The sequence below is a fragment of the Anopheles aquasalis genome, chromosome 3 (genome assembly GCF_943734665.1).
Source record: "Anopheles aquasalis chromosome 3, idAnoAquaMG_Q_19, whole genome shotgun sequence".
NCBI lineage: Eukaryota > Metazoa > Arthropoda > Insecta > Diptera > Culicidae > Anopheles > Anopheles aquasalis.
This window is the reverse complement of record NC_064878.1, coordinates 41676400-41698544: the sequence shown is the minus strand read 5'-3', so window position 1 is coordinate 41698544 and position 22145 is coordinate 41676400. Positions and strand designations below refer to the sequence as shown.

General features: G+C 45.2%; 1 protein-coding gene across 3 annotated transcripts in view; it reads right to left on the bottom strand.

Annotated features, from left to right (window-relative positions):
• LOC126575259 (mucin-19) overlaps nucleotides 1-19786 on the bottom strand; it is a 51648-nt gene extending 31862 nt beyond the window's left edge. Inside the window, exons 1-2 of one of the 3 annotated variants that reach the window (XM_050235870.1) lie at nucleotides 19662-19784; nucleotides 18460-19014 (exon numbers count right to left, since the gene is read on the bottom strand). The gene's annotated coding sequence lies outside the window, so the exon portion shown is untranslated. Of the gene's footprint in view, nucleotides 1-18459; nucleotides 19018-19661 lie in introns of all 3 variants that reach the window. The other 2 variants (XM_050235869.1, XM_050235872.1) reach the window with 2 other exon arrangements.
• Nucleotides 19787-22145: the final 2359 nt, after the last annotated feature.

Here is a 22145-nt window from a genome sequence, read left to right as displayed (position 1 = left end):
TTTTCTGTGACCCACATACCAGCCCACTGACTCTCAAACCATCCCTGTGTTCTATTCCCTGGCCTGAGACGCGAGCGTGCATGTGTGCATCTCCACGAAAAACACAAACTCCCATCATGCTCTCGGTGCCGCACGCAATCGCGATTAAAATGCCTTTCCCATGATGATACGACCTAGATCTCGGTTCAAACATCTCGCCGCCGCGGCCGCCACCGACGATGCTGATCTCGGTAACACACGTGCTGGCATCCGGCGGATGAAAGTTCAACCGTATCCCACACCAGCGCGCGCCTCCGGTTCGGGATTTTCCTATCGGAACTGAGGAACAGTTCGCAATCGCAGAGAGAGAGAGAAACCGAGTATCTTCCAGCATCTTTCAAGTCACTTTTGAGCCTGCGGAGGCGGATGTTTGGATCGGAACCAGAGCTCAGCACCCAGCAGCTCGCTGTTCGTTGTTTCCGGCAGAATGATATTTCAATTGCGCCGCCGGAAATTGAACTCGTTTGCTCGCCCTGGTGTCTTTCCAGGATGGGAACGAGCCATCATTTGATATCCGGACCGGGATCAGGGAGCTTTGCGGTTTGGGTTCTTTCCTAGTAGTACCCAGTAAGACATTCACTTTTGTCTCATGTTCTTACGTTATTCAATAATACACTTTCAGACCATCACACCACATCAGAAACTGGGGCAGGTCCCGTGGCCGTGTTTTTATCTGCTCCAATCGCGATAACGGACTATTTATATTTCAATTTCAATTTCATTACAACACTAGCAGTGATAACAGTCACCGGCTGGACGTTATGACTGGGTGCATGTGCACGGTTTACTATCAGCCGCAAAAGGGAAAAGGAAAGCCTTGCCCGCTCTTCTCCTTATCAGTACCATTGCCATCGTGGCGTCTTCTGGTTATCAGTATACTGTGTGCCTTTTTCACCACCCACATACCACACTACAGTATGCAAAACGACCCCAACCCACACAAAAGACGCATGTAAAGAACGCACACAAATGCGAGGTTCACCGTCATGCAAACAAAAATTGTTCGAGTAAATGGTCGATTGTTTGCCGTGCCTCAAGCGAGGGTAGCACACGATGCAGACATTATGCAAACACAGACGAGACTCCTCCAGAGGCAGCGGCAGACAATGTAATGTCACGCACCCAGTCCGGAGAGTGCCGGGGGGAGCTTTGGGCATAAAAATGCATTTCAGAAAGATAAAGCTTCCTTTATACGCACATGACCCCGCAGGCCTTCACCTATCGAGCGTTCCCAGTCGGCGCAGTCACGCACCTTACTTTGTGCGCGCCCGTTTGTGTCTTTCTTACATTCAACCAATTTACATCCTCGTTGTAAGCAGCACTCAATGCTGCTGCTGCTGCTGCTGATGGCTGCGCTCTTCGCTGCAGACGAACGCTGCTAAGCTTTTGATTGTAGCCACGAAGAGCGCACACAGCGTAAGAAGCGATTGTGTGCATAAAATGGTGTAAATGATTACATTCCACTCCACTCCCGGTCCCTCCGCTGCACTCTGTCAGCTTAAACAATAATTACAAAGCCCAAAACTCCGAAGAGAAATTCAATGGCACGGAATACGAGGGGAATTGAGCAGCGCGAGCGAATGCAACGGCGGCTTCAAATCGAATTAAAACAAGATTCGCATTCGCAGCGCAGTGTCTGCGGGGTAGAGTGCATTTCAATAAAACTGTCAGCAGGAACCGGTGAAAGGAAGGGCTGCTCTTAATGGGTATCGTTTTTAATGGGTGCAGTCGTAATGTTGCGAGCACAATGGCGTGTGCAAAGCATGCATAAAAGCATCTGGGATGCGCGTTGTATAAAGATCGCTTCATTAAGAATCTGGGTGCATAAAATCAGCGATATGTCGGGACAACAGTTTGTGAAAGGAACAAGACGTTGGTGAGTGAAGTGGAACCTATTTCCTATAAGCCAAACGTGTTTCATCATGGTTTTTAGATAAATGTTGCATTTTTAGCTGGTCTTTTTCAACACTTCTGGGTATTCTTTACCATTTTTACGCAATCTATCAAAAGCTGGGTCTTAATTTATTGTTTTAATACTATAAATAAGTTTTAGTTATACATTTTCTACAACAGTCTGGATTAAGAGAAGTTATAGGCAATTTACGATGAATTTGATTTCGTTGTTAAGATGCTGCTGAGGAATTCCTCCTATTCCTACAGTAAGCTGAGAATCTCGAAATAGATGCCCTTAAATGCTTACTAGTGCCTGTTGGTCTAAATCTTTTCCATTAAAAACCTCAACAGGAAAGTGGTTTAGGTTTATTGAAAATTTCGATCATAATTTTCCATCCTTCTCCAGTATTTTCCCCTGTTCTAATACATGCAAATACCTGTTGCGTTCACCTTACTTCTCGACTGCATGAGATAGTAGTCGATTCGATCTTCCAAGGATCATTTGGATCGCATATATTTACTTCTGCCAGAGATCTTATGTTCTCACCGTTACGTTAGCTTTTCTTCTGAACGATAATGTTAAAAACGAAACAATCCACGATTCTTCTACTACTCCTGCTACTAACACTAATTACTACCACAAACGCCTCTCAACGTTAACGGTTCAATCGACAAAACGTAAAACAAACAGTGTAATAATAGCCTTGCAAACCACAACGGTGCAAAAGCTCAACCCGTTTATGTAACGCTCATGAAATTCTAAAATGCTTTACCACCACAGTTCGACCCACACATGGGACACCGCTTTTCGCGCGAACCACACATACACTAAACAACTCAAATTTTATTATTCAAACTCACAACGGCGCTTTACCATTATTTTTTTTTGCATTAAACAGACAGTGGCGCCGACTCTGTTCCGTGTTCGTGCTCTGTCTGCCACTTTGAAGTCTGTCCTGAAAATAAAACCTTTTCCTTTTTGCTTCCGGAACATCAGGACAAGTCTGTCGTTCTTACCGTTACTACACATGCACCTGAGAACGGTGTGGGTGCAGGAGGAGCGAGAAAAAAAAAACGAAGCAAAACAAATAAGCAATCCCCCTCCTCTCGGCACAAACATGCTAAGAGTGGGAACCGGTTCATGTCCAGGTGATGGTGTGATCGCGGCTACCATCACACATGTCTAACAACAACATGCCTGGGCCTAACACAAATACCCGCTCCACCGGGGTTTTGAGACAAACACCTTCCAAGCGCAAGTTACTCCCGTACATTCTGCTGTTGTTGGCCGGGTTTTGGCACGCGGGAGATTCAAGTTTATAAAAGAACGACCCAGCAGAACGGCGGCCACCGACGACAGCATAGAAAAAAGGTCCAACGTCCGCAGTGGCCGGCTAATCGCCGGTGTTCTACCGGTTTGACCCACTCCAGAGGCCGGGCATCGAGAATTCATCATCATCATCACCTGACCATCCCCATCATCAGCTGACAATGATGGGGCCCGGCGTAATGGGTGGGAAATTGTTGTTAATACCCAATCGCTGGGTGGGAAGGTGGAGAAGGTGCGTAGTACCGGCACATGCTCCATCACGCGCGCGTATGTCGCGTCATCATCCGTCAGGGGACGGTTCAGCAAGTTCCGTGAACCTCGAACCCCCGGCCCGGGAGGGGCTAACTGACCACCGGACGATCGATCCACAGCATGTGTAATGGGTGCGCCAATGGGGTTGATCATTATTTCCTACCCTAGCGAGGGTGGTGGTTTGAACTCTGAGGTGAACACTCATCACCTAGACTTTGGACTCCCGCAAGGAGGGGGTGGAATGGGAGTTACTCCAACAATTAACTCTCGGACGAAGGCGAAGCCCACTGATGGAGTGATGACAACGGGCACTGGGGGAGCGAGGGGAGACGAGAGACTGGTATGCAAAAATGGCGTCCAGTCGTCACAAGTCACCTGTCACGATCAAAGGCCGAGAAAAGGACCGGAATGAGGGGTGGGCGAGCGACCCAGCAGCAGTGGGTGCTGGGAAAATCACGTTTTGTCAGCGCGAACCACGTGCAATGCGCCAATTTCAACGACAGTGGCAGCACCGATGATGATGATGATGATGATGATGATGACGAGGAGCAACGCATCGCATCGGGTGGTGTATAGTAAGCCACGAAAGTTGCCATGCTGTCGGTGACGGAGCGGAATTTGAAGCAAGAGAGGCCATACAGAAAAGCGTACGTGCACACGCATGTTTCGCGAAGGCTTCGAGCCTCGTGTTCAGGTGCCACGCGATGGCCGGCCCACCAAGAGAAGCACGAGGCTCGAGCATATATTCTGCAGATGTCGAGATAGAGCATGGCTTAGCTTGCCAGACTGACCACGAACACAAAACAAAACAAACAATTTAAATGATCCATTCCGGGCACAGGAAAGTCAATTTCAAAAGCAGAGTACATGGACAGGTGCCACACGATTCTCGAAGGTTCTGGACCCGCTCTGTCTGCTTTGTGGCCCCCCGACCCGGGCGGCGTAAAGTACTCCGTGGACCCCGGGAGCTGTGTGACTGGATTCATAAAAAACCACGATTAATTGTAGTAACCGCAAGAGACTGTTACGCCAACCATGGCGCGGGGGAAATTGTCATTCCTATCGCATATCCACGAGGTGCAGTGAAACAAAAAAAAAATAACTCCAACGCTCTTCTTGCCATCGACATCGTGGTTCCGGTCACGGCGACGTGCGTCGCATCCCCACGACAGACAGACTGTAGAAGTCGTCGTCACCAGATTTGCGTCAGCGTTTTTATCGCTCCAGTCCAGTGTGGCTGGCTGACTGGCTGCATTTCAATATATGCCCGGCCACAGCAGCAGCAGTATCGCAGGTTTAGTGGAATAAATTATTTATTTCGCTAGATATGAACTGGCAGAAGAAGAGGACGGTGCGCTGAATAACTAATGCTCCGGTGGCGGACGGTGTGGCCTTCGTTTGGGGCTCGATTAAACGACAGCGTTGTGCCCCCGGCTGATGGTGGATTATTATGGTTCCAAATCCATTCAGTACAGTAACAAATTTGGAGCTAGCAAAGCTAGACTAGGGTTTCGAGGGATCGCTTTATACCCACTTGTCTCTGCAAAGGTGGCAGAAACGTGACAGTAATACCTGTTTACTGATGGGACACAATGTGATGCACAGTTTATAGTTTTCTCTATTGCTTTCCATTGATGTTTGTTTTTGATAACCGAATGGGATCGCACACTCGACAGCATGACTTTGATTGGCATTTGTTTTTTCATATCTTCACCGTACGTTCCCCAAAAACAATTTCACATCTCGTCTCGTTATGCCACATTATTCAGTTATTTGTGAAGTAATGCAGGGCTTAATTCGAATGAGTTATAGGAACAAATTGTGTACATTTTAAACGCCATTTCTTTTGCTGTTTTGCGCCAGTTGCTTTTTCGGCAGGTTCTGAATCCTGGCATGCAAATATTATTAGTGCAAGTAGTACAATTGAAACTTCTTGATTACTTACGATATTTTGCTACCCAAACTTTTAAAAATGAGAGATATGTTTTCTTTAAAACGACTAATACTTTATAGATCGATCAAACCGAAAGACATAAAAAAGTCACGATCATTTGATTACTTGTACTTGTAGTTTAATTCATTTCCTCCTCCTTTCTTATTTTATATGTATTTGCATGCTATAGGCTAAATGCAATTATATGTGCATTTTTCCAAGCAAATCAATAACAAAAAAAACTTTACGTTGCATGTTCATATTTCTTCTCGCTAGAAACAAGACAACGAACCCGATTTATCATCTGAACAAACTCAGATGGCATTACTGCTGCCTTATCTGACATTTTAGGCTGATCGTTAAATCGTACCTTCGATTTTACATGAAATTCTACAAAAACCAATAAACTCATGCCTGAAAATAAAAGCACAAACACTACCTAACCTCACTGTGAATATACTGCAAGCATCTTATTTGTTCAACCAATAAACATCGCTTCATCGTTCTGCTTTCACAATTATCACCACGCTTAGCATCTTTGAGACAATAATGCTCGAATGCTAGGCATCGAACAGATAAATATAAAAAATAAATGTTGCTTCCATAAAAGCACCAGCGTACAAGTCAATACGAAACGCGCATCGCTAACTGGTGAGCATCTCGTTGGCGGACTGAGCCGCGGTAAGTGTCCTCCAATCAACGAAAGGTTTGCCTTTTTAAAAGAAGGTTACACGTGCGCCACCGTATTGTCCACTATGAGCGCGACAAAGTGTGAGAAGGAGGAGGGTGTGGCACGAAAACAAATGTTTCATGCGATCGCCATCATCGGCCTCCTTCCCAGTATGATCTATGGCCTCTTCCTTCGCCACACCGGACCGTCATATTTTATGTCACAATAAATTGAATTTACCCATTATTGCTATTGTCCAGCGATGGTCCGGGGCGGGATAGAAGGACAAGCTTACGGGACGGATGGAGACCGATATCAAGATCCAGGCTCCAAATTCAATTTAAATTTGCTGTAAAAGCAAATTGACTCCCTTTAGGGATTGATGGAGGCCACCGGCGAGCTCGGCTGTACTACTAGCCGAGGTCGGTTACAAGCAAACAAATCACTGCTGGACTGGCAGCCCCGGGAACGTTCTTATCGCGGTTGCAACGTCATTCTGCCGCACATTCACAGTCGGCGCTCGGGGCTTGGGTGCTAATTTGCTGCGTCTGGCCAGGGCAGATGGCTCTCGTCGGGAGTGGAAAGAACAACAATTTCATTTGCATGCCAGCCAGTCAACCCCCCGGGTGCCCACACTGCCGCCCAGTGGCTCATGCTATCAGCGACGATCACTAATCGCTAGCACACAAACCATCACACGCATTAACCGTGTATATGCGTTTGTCCGTTCGTTGTTGTTAGCTCGCCGAGCAGCTGACATGCGAATCAAGCGCGGTTTTCGACTTTGCGGCGAATGATCGCGAACCGCAAACCGCAACCTGGCGACGATCACGTGATGTGTGAGGTGTCTGCTGGTCGATAGGTCGACCCGGGGAGGCTCAAAGGAAGCTTTTGGCGCTTTTGGAGCACTGTTTTTCTTAAGACACTCTATTGAACTGCTGCTAAAATGACGGAAAGGCTGTGATTTCGCTGAACTGAACCCGCTGGCAGACAAGTGCTTGAAAGGATGTTAATTTATTTAACTAGCCAGACACAAGTTGGCAAATAACACTTTAGGCGTGCTCGCGGTGCATGCGTGAAAAGTGCTTACAGTTTAAATGGATGCAATTGATTAAGTGCACATGTTCGACATTGAAAGACATAAAATAAACCAAATTAACGATATCGCGACGGGTGGCAGCGCTACGGGCGTACAACAGCAACAACAGCTCGATCGATGGTCAACGCAAAGGTCACACAATCCGTGACGCGAGAGCTCTTTTCGCTTGTTCCTTGTTCGATCGGTAATATTTAAGCTCCCAAGAGGGAAGGAGAGAAAAAAAAGAGGACAATAACGCGAGTAGGTAACGATTTACAAAAGCGATAATTATGATGGCAAAATCATCGTTATCATCTCAGCGAATTGTGAAAACCATAAAACAATAAAATTATGATCTCCGTCATGCAGAAGGACAACGAGATTGCCGTACTTATTTAGCGGTTTTACGCATGCAAACTTACGGATCCCCTCGCCAGTGCGGCGGTTCGTTAACTGTTGGTGGGCATTTTTCTTTACGACTCCCCTCCCGACTCCGCCATCCCCGGAGCGTGTCACTAACATTCCCTGGTTTTGTGCTAGCTTACGAAGTATTGTAGGCTTCACGGCCGACATTATGCACGCAGTTAATTAAACACATTATGCTTTTGCTCCAAAAATCTCCAAAAGATCATCAAACACGAAAGTTGTAGGATGCAGCTTAATTATCAACGGGATAGTGGCCTCATAGCGCCGTTCATTGTCAACCGAATTAGCAACTCTGAAAGCGGACGAAACAATCACCTCAACACACTCCCGCGATGCTGATGCTGTTGTTTGTGGAAGATAAATGATGATAGTCTGATGGCACCGAGCCGCACCAACCGATAACCAGGCCACATTGGTCTTTATGCACATCAAGCGACCCTCAGTGAACGTCCAAGATGCACAGCTGCTGCGCCGATGCAGCTGCAAGAAGGTAATTTATTTCAATAAACTTTTATCGCCAACGAGGCAAGGCCCATTACCATTTGCAACCCCTCTCCTACACCCCCTCGGGGGTGTAATGTATTTCATTAAAAATTAACCTTTTGCTGATTTGCTGCCCAAGAAGAATGCTGGCCACCACGCACATTTACGGTGTGTTTTATGAGCCGCATGTATCATCTGCGCTACGGGACGCGACCGTAAAATTGGAAGAATTCATCCCTTTTTTTTGGGGGTGTCTCTCATACCCGTGCAGCAAGGCCACAGCAACATAAGCGACCCCAAAAATCGTCGCCGAAAAAAAAACAGACACAAAAATTGAACTGTGCCAGCATCATAGCGATCTCGAAAGTCTGCTGCACGCAGCGGCATCGTTTTAATTTCTCATTAAAAATGCATTACTACGAAACGGGTTTCCGGAACCAGGCCGGAAGTCATCATCACCGATGACATCTTCTTTTCTTCAACATCATCATCATGCCCACGAGGCACGGGACGGGAATTGAAGGTGGGAGAACTGCCGCAACAAACCGAAAGGCATGAAATAAATAATATGCATTTCTTTTCTCCCGCCTCCCGTGTCACAATGCGCCACCACCGTTATCCTGCTGTGCCGACGGGGAATTCATTATGTCGCCTCGCAGCACAGCTGACGATAACGACAACAACTGAAAGGGGGCGAAAAGAAGTGGAGCCACAACATCAGGTCCTGTGTTGCGGATGAATAGCAGCAGCATCGCCGGGCCCGTTTGCCGGTGAGTGGTGGTTGGAAAATAATTAAGAAAAACTAATAGGATTACGTCGCCCATCAACGCGCACCGCCTTGGGTTTTAATGATGGTTGGGATGAATTTTGCCTAGCATAAAAGATGATTTCCTTCCTTCAGCGTCATTTCCTTGCAGGTGCGCGCTGATCCACGATGATTACATAAACCGAAGGAAGCAAACCGTAATTAATGTCGAACTATATTGTTCTCAACTACCGCCCGTTGACAGCACCATGTTAAGCTGCTTGGTAAACTGAATTTGCAACCAACAAGCACGATGTTAGGGGGGGAAAGCGGCTTATTTCGTCAATAGGGTACACCGATGAACAAGATACGTAAATGTGAAAGCTATTCGAAGCTATTGTTTTCCCGCATTTCCAAGCGGCACCCTAGAGGAAAGAATGGCCACACACGTGCTACCCCCCGGGTGTACTCTTCGTCCTTTCCGTGTCACGGTGCCCTTGAATTGTACCTCCTCGCCTCCAATCGGCCTTCGAAGCACAGCCGTTCGTGTGGTGTTCATTTTTATCTCCAAAATGATTGAATTTCATAAACCGGAACACCATCCCTGCCTGCCTGCCCGCCAGCCAGCCAGCCAACCAGCCATAGATATTTGCCACATGCCGAGCCGATATCGTTCAATGTCAAAGATGCAACGCGGCGGCGGTGAACACACAGCACACGGAAAGTGCAATGCAATGCAGTATGCATCGCACCACCGGCAGCCGGCCCGTGCCATTATGGTCACGTTTCCAATCCGTGCGCACTCCCCCCGTCCGCCGTACCAACTAATTGGCAGTCATCCCCCACCGGTCGGTCCGTGTGGCATCGGTTGGCTAAAAAAAAAACAAAAAATAAATAAGAAAAGGCCATGCCACGGGTGCTAGTGGCGCTAAACGAAGCTTAAGGACGAAGTTCAAAACCCGGAGGGCTCCATTTGCTAATCGAATTAGTGCTGATATGATGATGGTGGGTAGAGCTTTGCATTCCGAGCTTCTGCGGTAGTGTGTTGGAGATACTTTTCTAACGTCTTCTTATGTTGGAGAGCATTTTATTTGAATCCAACATACCTCAAAATGAGCTGTACAATTTTACAGTAAAGGATTGTTAGTGATTTCTTTTCAAAACAAAATGAATTCCCAGTTGTTTGAGGGTCTAAAAAATGGCTACATCTATAACTAATAAACCTTTTTTGCGAAAAATGATGCACTGAGTGAGTAGTTCGAAAACCGTGCTTGTCAGAATAATGATAGCGCATCGTGAACATGCTGACTGATTGCATTGTTCACATCGAGAATCTCTCCGAAACGCGAAAATCCCAAACGAAGATAGAGTAGCGTTGAACCAATTAGCAAACTGAATGTGATTGAAAAGAGATAATTGGAAAATACGTAAATTGGATACCGTACTGCCTCGAGCTAAAACTGAGAATCGAGAACGGACTCTGTGCAAATCAATGAATTGCTTCTATCGTACGAGCGAAAGGCATTTCTCCATCAAATGGTTACAGGAAGAGATGATGAAGGCATCACAATTCAATCATTCTAGCCGTCAGAAAACCGTCAGACGGAATATCCGTGACTGCAAGGTTATGCTTTTATCATGCTGCCGTACACTATGCAGATCGAAATGAAACAATAGCAGATGCATATGAAAATCATTACTGGAGAGCGGTATAAATATCCACTGATGCATTTCGATTATGAAAAAAAGTGTTTAAAATATGTACTCTATTATTTCCACGAGAGTATTATTCAGAACAAATGCAAGAACGCATGTTGTAAAAGTTTTATTGCTAAAAACCTTAAGGAGAACGTTTTAAACACCTCACATTAACCGATAGCATTGCTAAACCATCTGCAGCTCAGTTAATATGACCCTGCGAAGAGTTAAAAAGCTTTGTGAATGATGACAAAAGATTAAAATTCTATACTCTTAAAATCAGACAGCTTCGTGAAGCATGTGCCATACGTTATAGCTCTCTCTAGAAGTTACTATGAATAAAATGCGATTGGACATCATTTTTTAGGTAAAAGAAGTTACCCTCAAATGGTGGAAATAAATTCATTCAACCAATAAAACATAGGCTCACTTTTCGAAGCTTAAATGACAACTGCATCAAAGAACACCTTCTACTAGCAGATAATTTTATCCAAAAACTAAACTGACGCTTACTCATGGCCAGCAATAGCACCAAGAACTCTCAGTTCGCTCCGACAGACGATCGATACATAGTGGAAGAGGGCTCCTCCGGGCTGGTGGTAGTGCGGATAAAATTGAATCACGCCATGCGGCTACGGCAGCGGTCGCTTCGTTTTTGGTCATTTGCCATCGCACACTAAACGTGGGCAGATTCCAGAACTCGTGCCACTTCCAGAGTCCCGCCCGTCTTTGAGCGCATAACGGAACAGCATAGTTTAGTCGCAATGTCAATGCCGTTGGTTGGTCACCGACCGACCGTTTTCGCGACCAAAACCACCCACCCAACGGGGTAGTGGGCCGTAGCAGCACTGGCACTCTATATCCGTTGCCAAGTCCTGGCCGGTCCTCTCGCACCGGGAGCTGCTCACCGAACGAGCCAACAACAACCATTCAAGTCCAAGGTCAGGTAGCATGCCAATCGCATCTACCAAACCCTTTGCGCCATTCCACCGCACACCAACACGGAACTGTTACGGAAACGCCGTAGAATCTCACCGGCGCAGCTTCCTACGTGTACCGGGGTTTTTTGTCTGTGTTTCGTAGTGTTTCTATCGATTGTGAGGAACAAAATGACACAAATGTTTGCGTTAGTATCGCGCCGGTCGATGTGCCCGTTAAGTGCGACATAAATCAGTGACAGCTTCCGGATGTCACCTGCCGTTCGTGTGCGAATGGCACGCTTCACACCAATACGTCACTAGAAAATGTTGTTTGGGCGATGGATACGGGGATTGAATCGATTAATTTATTGCACAGAAAATTGCTTCTAATTTTTTTAAAGTCACAAAAATTCTTATCGTCTTCACGATCAGAAAGAAACACAAAATCGAACAGACATTGAATGACAGTGCGCCAGAGAGCGTGGTGTGTGGAGTGTGCACATTTTACTTTGGCATCGATTCCACTCCACCACGAGCACCACACCAGTGTGCGCAGATAGTGCACGGAGAAGGTGTCACATGATTGCGCAACCGCCGTTGACCAGTAGAGGTCAAAGCTTTTGAGCAAAGCCCACCGTCGTCACTGCTAGTAGCCAGCCCCGGGGGGGGTATGGTGATTGTTCGACACACGAACACGATCGTGTGAAGGCGAGGAACCATTTCTTGAACACCTCGCGATATCCTCGCACGCGCGCGCTACCATTCTAAACCACGCGACTAGACGCGAACCAACCTGGCTAGCAGGAAGTCGCACGGCAATGTCAAACTGTGAACGACAGGCGTTTGAAAGCACAACGTAGACACACAAAAAGAAACGATCGCCAGACGGAGTTATAACTGCCGGGTTATCTACGACTTGAAAATGGTCGAATGAATCCGTCTAGCAGGAGTGTTTTAGGGAGGTATTTGAAATTAAAAAAACAACAAGGAATTAAAGAAGGACAACATTTTACACCATGTCTTATCTTTTCTCATACACTTTTTAGCTGGACTAGTTCAAGTATCAATATTGTTTTCTCAAATTGTAGTGTTTAATTAACATTTTAACCGTAGAATTGGCCTGTTTTATTTTGCGGGTCTAATGTTAGTAACCATGAAACAATTAGGTGTCTGTGTTATAAAAAACGATGTTGGATAGGGAGCGTCCAAGCCCTATTTTCAAAACCTGGCAGCATCTTGGAATCAAGAGTTATTTCGTATATTGAACCATTAGAAGATAGCTTGAGACTTCCTCGTTAAATTACAAAAAAAGATCAGGGCGAAAGCGGTCAGCTAGCGCTGAAAAAGTGATCAAGACCGTTCGGGAACGTAACCGACGTTATCTTCAACGTTCGATACGAAAAATGGCTACAGATTTGAAAGTATTGATATAAACTACGTATAACTTTTTTTAAATAGGAGCTAGAATATAATGCTTATGAAAAATTTTAAGTTCGCGGAATTTCGGAAGCTAACCAACAAAAAAAAGTGAAACAGCAACTCTTCTTCTAACGCGGCACGCCGGGCGAAACTTGTGTTCTCTGATTAAGAGCTATTTGTTCTAGAGCAAAGGTGTAATGTCCATAAAAATAAATTGTAGTCCAGAAACATTAAAGATATAACAGATAACCAAAACAAACTCCCCAGGGTTTTCAAAATGTGACTGGTGTGATCGTTTAGGGGGGTATTTGCACGCAAAGCAAATTACCCCTATTTTTTATTGAAAAAGGCGTAACAATTAACTAAACGTCTTATAAAACATATGTTATAGAGAAAATGATGAAAGCTAGTGTGGAAAGATTATACGGGAACGAAAATTATGAGTTCCAGCATGATGGGGCGCTCTTGGAGGAGCAATTTTGGTTCAAAACTGGTGGCGGGACAATTTAACCAGATTTGTAGAGAAGAGTGAATGGCCTGGCAGTTCACCAGATCTTAACCCACAGAACTTTTTCGTTTGTTCAAACAATTATTGAACCTAAACGAACAAAATTGGATAATTTTATGCAGTTTGAAGCAACGATCCCCAAAAAATGGGAGGAAATGTTTATGAATCTCGTCCGTGCCACGTGCGTTGGACTTTAGGAGCAATTGAAGCTCCTAAGCAATTCCGAAAACATCCTAAGTAATTCCGAAGTAATTCCGAAGCATATTTTTTAATTGATTGGTATAAGTTTCTCTTTAAAAAAAAAACTCTCTGCTGATAGAAAATGGTTCACCCGTTAAGAAGATATAAATGATTGAATTGAAACTGTCACAATTCAAACTCTAAATGCTCCAAAGTGATCCTATCCGCAGACAAGGTGTTGAAGATACGCTAAGTATTAGATACAAGAGGCCGATCCTCACCGATCATCCACGATCAAAACAAAAACAAAGGAAAGGAAGCTTAATTACACCGGCAGCATTAACACCACGCACAACAACGCGCAGGCAAAGTCTTTTCCGTTGGGAGCGTCCACCGTCCATCCTTGCGGATGGTCCAGCATGCGAGCGGTAGAAAAAAAATGCCAACGAACTCTACTCGAAGCACTCGGTGGGGCGGCGGTGGGTTACGAAAACATGTATCATTGGTACACGAAAATCAAATTACCCGCTCACGCACCACCATTGAAAAGGTACGCACGATGCACCCACCGTCCACCGTCCGTCCGCTCGGCAAAAACCGTGGCAAAAAACCTGACGTAAGCATCCGTCGTCCCATTCGCCCCATTCGCGATCCCCAGCGTGCTAGCGCGACAGATCGGCCCGCTTACTGGTCGCATCTCACACACGGGCCAAGCGGAACCTATCCACTCCTTCTATCCATTGCCCCTCACAGACCCTCAGAGGGGTGTGTACGATCACGCACACGTGCACTCTCGTCGACCAGCTAGCAAAGAAACGGCGGCTAATGCACACACTCGACTACGTTCGTTCGTGAAGAGCACATAGCACTGCTGGCGACGACGCCAGTAGTCTTGCAATAGTAAAAGTCCTCTGCACCATGCGGCGAGGCCACACCGCGGTTACCTAAATGGCCCCAGCTCTGCGCTGCCGCTTTCCTTCTGCGACGAAGAGAAAGGGGTACCACACCATTTGGCTTTCTCCGGCTACGGGTGGGCCGGCTACGTAATGTGAGAGCTTCACTTGCGCAAACAGTGACACCGCCACGGACCGGCTGAAGAAGTGGTGAGTACGCGACAAAAATTGTCATAGACCGCGGTGGTGTACGCCGCGATGCTTTCTTCTTTGGTGGCTGGAAAGTTACCAGATCCATTTCGGCCGCGGTTCCCTTTGAAACACAAACGAATTGAAAGGCTACAATCGTATTCTTTGTCATGGAAAAGAGATTATTAAATGCTTTAATCACTCTAGTCGAGTGTTTTAATAGATGAATGTTGATTGCGGGGGGCTTCGGTAATTTCTGGCCAAAAAAAGGATCATTTTTGACGATTTTTTGTGAAGCAACCATTCAACTTAATTTTTCCAAATGAATGGCATATTAAACTATAACTTTTGAAGAATATTTAGATTTATTTTGGGGAAGATTCATTACAAACTCCATCCATGGTATAAAATTTAGGCAGTCGTGTCTTCGATAAGATACTTTTTACGGTGCCCATCGTAGCGGTGCCCATTGAGCGTATCAGAAAAATACAAATCGATACTCGTTTGAAAGATTATAAGTCTAAAGTATATAGGTAGCCCCGTCAAGTCGTTTTTGTTGAAATTTCCTATTTTTCGATTTTTGGCAGATTTTTGAAATTGGAAAAGTGATGCTTTTTATCATTTTCATTCACCGTTTAATTCATCATTTAAGTACACCGTTCTGTCTCCAAAGTTAAGACGAGGAACTTAGTCCAGTTGTATTGCAAGTTGATTATCATTCCAAAGGGTCATTGTTTGTAACCTCACACCATTAGCACCATGAACCAGTTATGTGATAAAAATACTAGATTCTGTACCTTCGTACCTTCGTACATTTGAAAGAATAAAACAAATAAATTCGCATAGTTATGGAATTATACAGCATATTTCTGACAATTAAAATCTTAAACTAAGGGCTTAAAGGCAACTCTCAACAATGTTTTCCTTACTCGCTTTGGTCCATCCTCGGTTTGGTACCCCTTGTACAGGAACTTGGAATGTTTCCGAAAACGGTATGACGGCCGGCTGCGCGCAAGTTCCTAGGAGTGCATCGCGCGCAACCCGCAGAAAGTGTAGCTCGCCTTTCTCGACCGTTGCTGCCATTGCACTAGTTAATAGCAGTACCCCGTCGTCGCGTGTGCCTTGAATCCGGAAATAAATGCTTTGTAGGTTTTGTGCGTTGGGGAAACTTTCACTTTCGAACTGCGCTTCAACCAACCACAGGAACGTGTAGCACGCGTACGCACCGCGCCGAGGGATGCCGCCAAGCGAAACGAAACGTACATTTGCCGGGCTACAAACAACAACACCCCGGAACCTACCAACTGGCCACCAACTGCCGAGAAAGAAAGCAACATACCGGCCGCGCCCCGGTAATCTAACGCCCTTTTCGTATGCCCCGGTCCCAGATTGTATACCTTTGGCGGGAGAAAGGTATTGGTGAAACCAAAGGGTGAAGCCAATCTACCAATAGGGCAACAATGACAAATGTACGACTCACTGTGTCTGCAACACAATCTTTCGGACTTTCCGAATTTTGAGCGAGCGGCAAGCTTTGAGTATGGGGAAACATCAAGCCAACAAAGTCCCAAAAAGTGTATGTTTAACGTTCGCTTGCATAACACCTGCATAACACGCTACCAATGCAGAGAAGTTTGGTTTGGCTTAGGTCAGTCTCTCTCTCTATTTGTTCAGGGACAAGAAGAGGCTCATTCGATTTGTTGTGACAGTGAGCGAACACTGGGAGCGAAGCTGGAGAGAGAAGATCACTCTTGTTACTGACAAGCATTACCTCTGCTGTGGACAGCGTCATTTTTGTACTTTAATGCCTGTCTTGTAGATTTGTAGATTGTAGGAGGAAGCTAAGCTTATTGTAATAAAGCAATAGATCTTAACATTAATAGCAATAGATAAAGTAACATTTCCGGAGAAAAATCATCAAGAAGCAGGACATTTTAGCATTCTGTATCGAAGATTAGCATCATTGTTCCATTTAGCAACACAATTAAACGTGTAAATAAAGAAGTGTCGTCCAGAAATGATCTAGTACAGGACTACCACTTCCTTTCCCCACTTTAAGTTATATATATAATTTCATAGACACTTAGAAGATGTGTCTTCTATAAAATAATCACCAAAACGGAAAGTTTGGCATACTAACCACCACTAGAAACACCAAATTTCAGACACTACTATGAAGTATCGATACTCGATGGTCTGGCTTTCAATACAAGAGCCAACAAAAAAGTTAAAAAATCAAAGTAAAAACCTTCTGCGACACCAAACGGTCCCACACTGCGGCCACACTAGTGACACACTAGGTGCTGCTAAGTTAAACAATTACATCACCATCATCGATGCCGATAGACTTCAGACCTTTTTCGATGGGTGCCGGGGATAGCGGTCCGTAAGCGGTCTCTGTACCAGCATCGCCATGACTGTTTGTGCTTTGGCGTTTGACGCTTTTTTGGTGGAACCAAACCAACCGAACGTTCCGGGCCGAACCGAGCCTTTCCTCCACGACTTTTAACGCTCGATTTGCGCAACATTTCGACCGAAAACCTTTGCACCAAAAACCTCCACCAGCACTAGCCACCAGTGCCAGCGCGTCTCTGATGTCGCCGTAAAATCATAGACGCCTGACCCCTACACACCGCCCTCTGTTCTCCAGCTTTGGCCTTTTGGACGGCTGCGATGCGGTACAGTTACGGTGCTGTTTGATATTGAAATGGTTTTTGGTGCGACGCGACTACGACTACGGTGAAGTCTTGGCCTACGGCCTACGGGACAAACAATGCGCCAATGTTTGCTCGAAGAACAGAAACATACGCTTTGAAGCACTAAAACGGGCCGGGCGGCACCACCAACCACAAGAGGGCAAAGGGCTGGTAAGCTGACCAAAGGGGTTCGTCGTTTTTTGGACCTGGTATGCTGCTAGGTTGTCTTGTGAATCCGTGCAAACCAGTTAGTGACGGTCAGCCACAACAACAACAGCCCCACAATCGAATCGTCTGCGGCGAATGAAGGGCTGGAGGCGCAAGACTTAGCGAAGACTTAGCCAAGCTGACCAGCGTCACAGCGAGCAACAGCAGCGCCAGTCCATTGTCACCTTGAGCCGGTCTAGTGTGTCACACCGTGAAGGGGTGGTAGTGCCGGTGGTAACCGGTCGACTTCTGTCGATGGCCTAGGCATTTTCTGGAAGAAATGACTGGATTACTGTAAGACGGCCACGAACAGCCGCCTAGTTCGTGTTTTTGCCTGGTTGTCATTGGCCTTTACCTTGGTACCTTGGTTTTATATAATTTGTGTTAAAAATTTACCCTAATTCACTAAAGTAAAGTACTAAGTAGTAAAGGAATCGATCGAGTAAAATGGGTTCCTGGGATGATGTCATAAACATGATGACAATATTACAACGATCATAAATCAAAGAGAAAAATATCGAACATACAATATCACAACAATCAGAAAGCCAGCACTACCCAAGTAGATAAGATAAGTAGACCTCACACCCCCAGAATGTCTTAATTCCATCACATGGCAACATGGCACCTTGGATCCTTTTCCGAGAACAAAAAGGCATCTCGGACGGAGGTCGTTGTTTAACAACCAACAGCAAAATAAACAATAGACGCATACCTGATTCTTCGGTAACCGGAGCAACCGGAGAAGATAAGGCTTGCCAGTAATGGATGCAGCCCAAAATTTGGGTCAGGGACAAGGACACGGATATCCTCGACCGGCTCTCCCACGAGAAATCTCCTCTCTCGGAGCGAGTGTTGCGGGCATCACCGATTAAGCATAATGAAGACATAATATTTTACCTTTTTTCTGCTCAGTTGTCCACCGCTCAGCTCAGCTCGCCCAGCACACACAAAAAGTGTATTCGTAATCTTTCGCTCAAGTTCACCCGGGGATTGTACAGCGGGAGAACTTCACAACGCCCGTGGGGCCATCCAACAAATACACTCCCCCACCAGAGAGACACACAACACCAACGGAGACAACACTGACGATGGGCGCGAATTGATTTAAAGCGCATCAATCTCACACGCGATGTTTACACTTCTTATCAGCAGACGGCCGAGCGAGCGAAAACCGCCCTCGGGAGGAAGGGATGTGGGCTATCTGCTGCTCCCCTCCGACCCCCGCGCGAGCTGGATCTTGCTGGCCGTGTTGTGTGTTATTTTATTTCCATCTTCTTGCCATTCCTTTGCCACATTTTAGGACCTCGGGCACCCCAGCATCTGGCGGTGGCTGGATCATCCACGGACGATGGTGTGGCGTTTAATCACTTCACCACCCAGCGAGATAAGCGAGGAGCCACGTATTATTTGAGACCACACCGCTGGATGATATCACGAACCGAACTCTGGCTGCTGCTGGTGACACGAAGGATCAATTAGAGGAATCTTAGAGGGAACAACACACACTCCGAAGGGAATCTCGCGAGTTCCCGTGAATCGAGAAAGTGGCCACGGTGAGGGTCGGTGGCGCCAGGGCAGATGAAAAAAGAAAAAGGTTGAAAAGAAAGTTGCAAAACAACTCTCGGATCGCGCTCGCGTTGTTTTTCAGGTGGTACACCCCGCGAAATAACGTTGGCCGCGGATACGTGAAGGTGCCTTTTATTTAGTTCTTTTGACAAATTTTATTGCAAAAAGAGCCATTACATAAATTATCTTTTGCGGGTAAGGAGGACAAGCTTATCAGTAGAAAGAAAACATGCAGCCTGACTTATTTAAAGTGTTGGTCTTATCAAATAAACAAATAGTGCCTTCGTGATAGCTTTACAATAATGGTTTTAATGATGTTTTTTCAACAAAACTCGTTGTTGGTGATTCCCTGGCGTAGGTGGTGCAGGTGGCGGGCCTCGATATCTTTTGATTTTCTGCGACAAATTCCGCGACTTTCGTTGGCCGAGGGCTTTAAAATCCTAAACACCGGGATCCCGTGGCCTTGAAATTCACGCCTCGGGCCAGATTTACCCCACAAATTCCACGAAATTCGATCAAAACACTTTGCTTACTTTTCTCCAACACTTTTTCTTTCACGCACCCCGGAAAACGGCTCGGGAAATTCACAATTTCGCGGAAAAACACGGAAAATTCACGGAGAAACACGCACGCACGTCCGCTTCGTTCGAGGTTTCAGCCAGTTTTATCGTTTTGACCGTTCCTTGACTCGCGAAACCCCCCCGGGTGTAAACGGTACCCAAATCAAACGATAAAAATGGAAACGATAATAACGATAAAAGCGAACGAGTGGAAACAACTTGAAAAAACCGTTACGAACAGGAAAACGTGAAAATCTTCTTTTAGGGAAATATTAGAGATAAATTTTACGGAAATGACTCTCCAACATGATCTCTTAACGACCAGCTATTTTTCCTTTTTAGTAAACATATTTTACGATTCATTTAGCAAAACCACGCTACATACATTAAAATACACGTGATTTGATAAAGATGAGGATATTTAACCAAATAAATTACTTACATGGTCTACAAATGCAGCCATCGTGTGTATCTGCAAGATAAATAATAAAAACTTTATTAGATAATTATTTATTAAAGGTGTTTTCGATAATGAATCACCGGATGCATTCAACGGATGAGTGTCCAACTTTTCTAATCCCCAACGCGCTAATTCCCATCACTCACAGTTCGATTCAAAGGAAACTTTGAACTCATCTGCCTAATAGTTTTGGTATTGCAGCGAGTAGTTCCTGACGACGACAGGTAATCCAATTCACTACTAATCCCGAGTCTTTTCATGGCTAAGTTCTGCAGCAGTTGCAATATGAAGTAAGGAGAATAAATGATTTGGTCTCTCTTCTAACTTAACGAGCTAATATTAAGAAACAGAAAATTCATTCATGGTGCTAACGAAATTTACATATTTTGCTTTGTATTAATTGAGCATCTTTAAAATGCGCCAAAGATGTTCAACCTACCAGCTATTCGACGGGTTAGAGCGGGGATGATGATCGTTAAATACCAAAATTACCTTGAAGAATAAAAATCCAAATAAAACAAATACCTTGAAGCGCCACCGAGCGACCGCGCCTCAAACCAAAAAGAGCATATGATCCAATAACGTCGCATACTGAACTGTTTACTCAACGGAAATAGTCTCCAAAGTCCTAATGGTGTCGGGTGATAGATACAGTGGGGCGAATAGCGCAGTTCAGTGATTGAGTTTCATTTGCAAATATGATGGCTGCCAAGGTTTGATGCTCCAAAATTCACCCCTTAAGGTCAACCAATTAAACCGGTGACCAACATTTCCGATGAAAATGACCGTCTTAGCTAATCATTAACTAGACAATACTATCATCACTCTCAACTCATTTTATCAAACTATTATGAATTTAACAACTTACAGTTCCCAAGAGAATGATTTTCATAAATGCCTGTCCCTATCAATCACTTTATCTTACGTTTGTGTCAACACCGCTCTTTTCGAGCTGTCGGTCACATAAGTTGAATGCGTATTTCAACACTTAAAGTGCATCATAGCGATTTATTAATGGAAAAGACAGCCATAGCGACTTGCTCACTTGTGAAGGAAGAGCCTTTGCCGATCGTAGAATGGGAATGGAACGCTTTTTAATGAAAGGACGATACAAAGTAACGGAAAAATAAAACTATCATGCCCTTACACAAGACTTGCGTGACCAGATAGGGTGGTTAAACAGTGCAGGATGCGGGAAACAGGGAAAAGCAAATTGATGGAATGATACTGCTTTGCGTTTACCACGCATTATAGACGTCGCTCTATCATACTCAACCTTGATCCTGGGAGCCTTTTATTGGCCTTGCAAAAGTTGTCGTTCCCGTGATTACTTCACTTTGCAATCCTTACACGTGCTGCAATCACAATGCGCAAACCACGGACTAGAAAACCAACCATCGAGGGTAGGGTCGCTGTCGCTATGCTAGCGGGTATGATGGAGAAGTTGCACTGCGTACTGGTGCAAAGACGACGAAGTTCGTTGACCGTCAAGAGCTCAATCCATTAAAACGAAGGATGTAGCATCTTCTGTACAACTGTCGACGCGCCTTCACGTGTTCACATCCTCGTTCACGAATCATAACCGCGATGCATGATGTATCACTGCTTACAGAAACAAACATAAAATCCACCCTATCCTTATGAAAATGTGACCATAAAGAGCTAGAAACACCTGGTAATGGTTCTTTTATCATTCCGCAGCTATTGTTTCACTGCGATGCATTCTTTCTTCTGCATTCTTTGGCAGATAACAGGTAGGAAAAACAAAAGTAGCAGAAGTGCAGAGTGATAGCACAGCAGAAAGCCCTTGGGACACGCATTCCAATGGTAAGTGTAGTGTGCTCGAAGGAGAAGAGCACGAGCCTTTTTGTTATTTACATAAAGTATTCTTCGATTTCATATTTAGCATTACATAATACAAAAAATGCGACTCATCAACATTTTGCGATTCTAGTTTCACTAGTTTCCATCCAAAAACAAAAATAGAAGAGACAAAT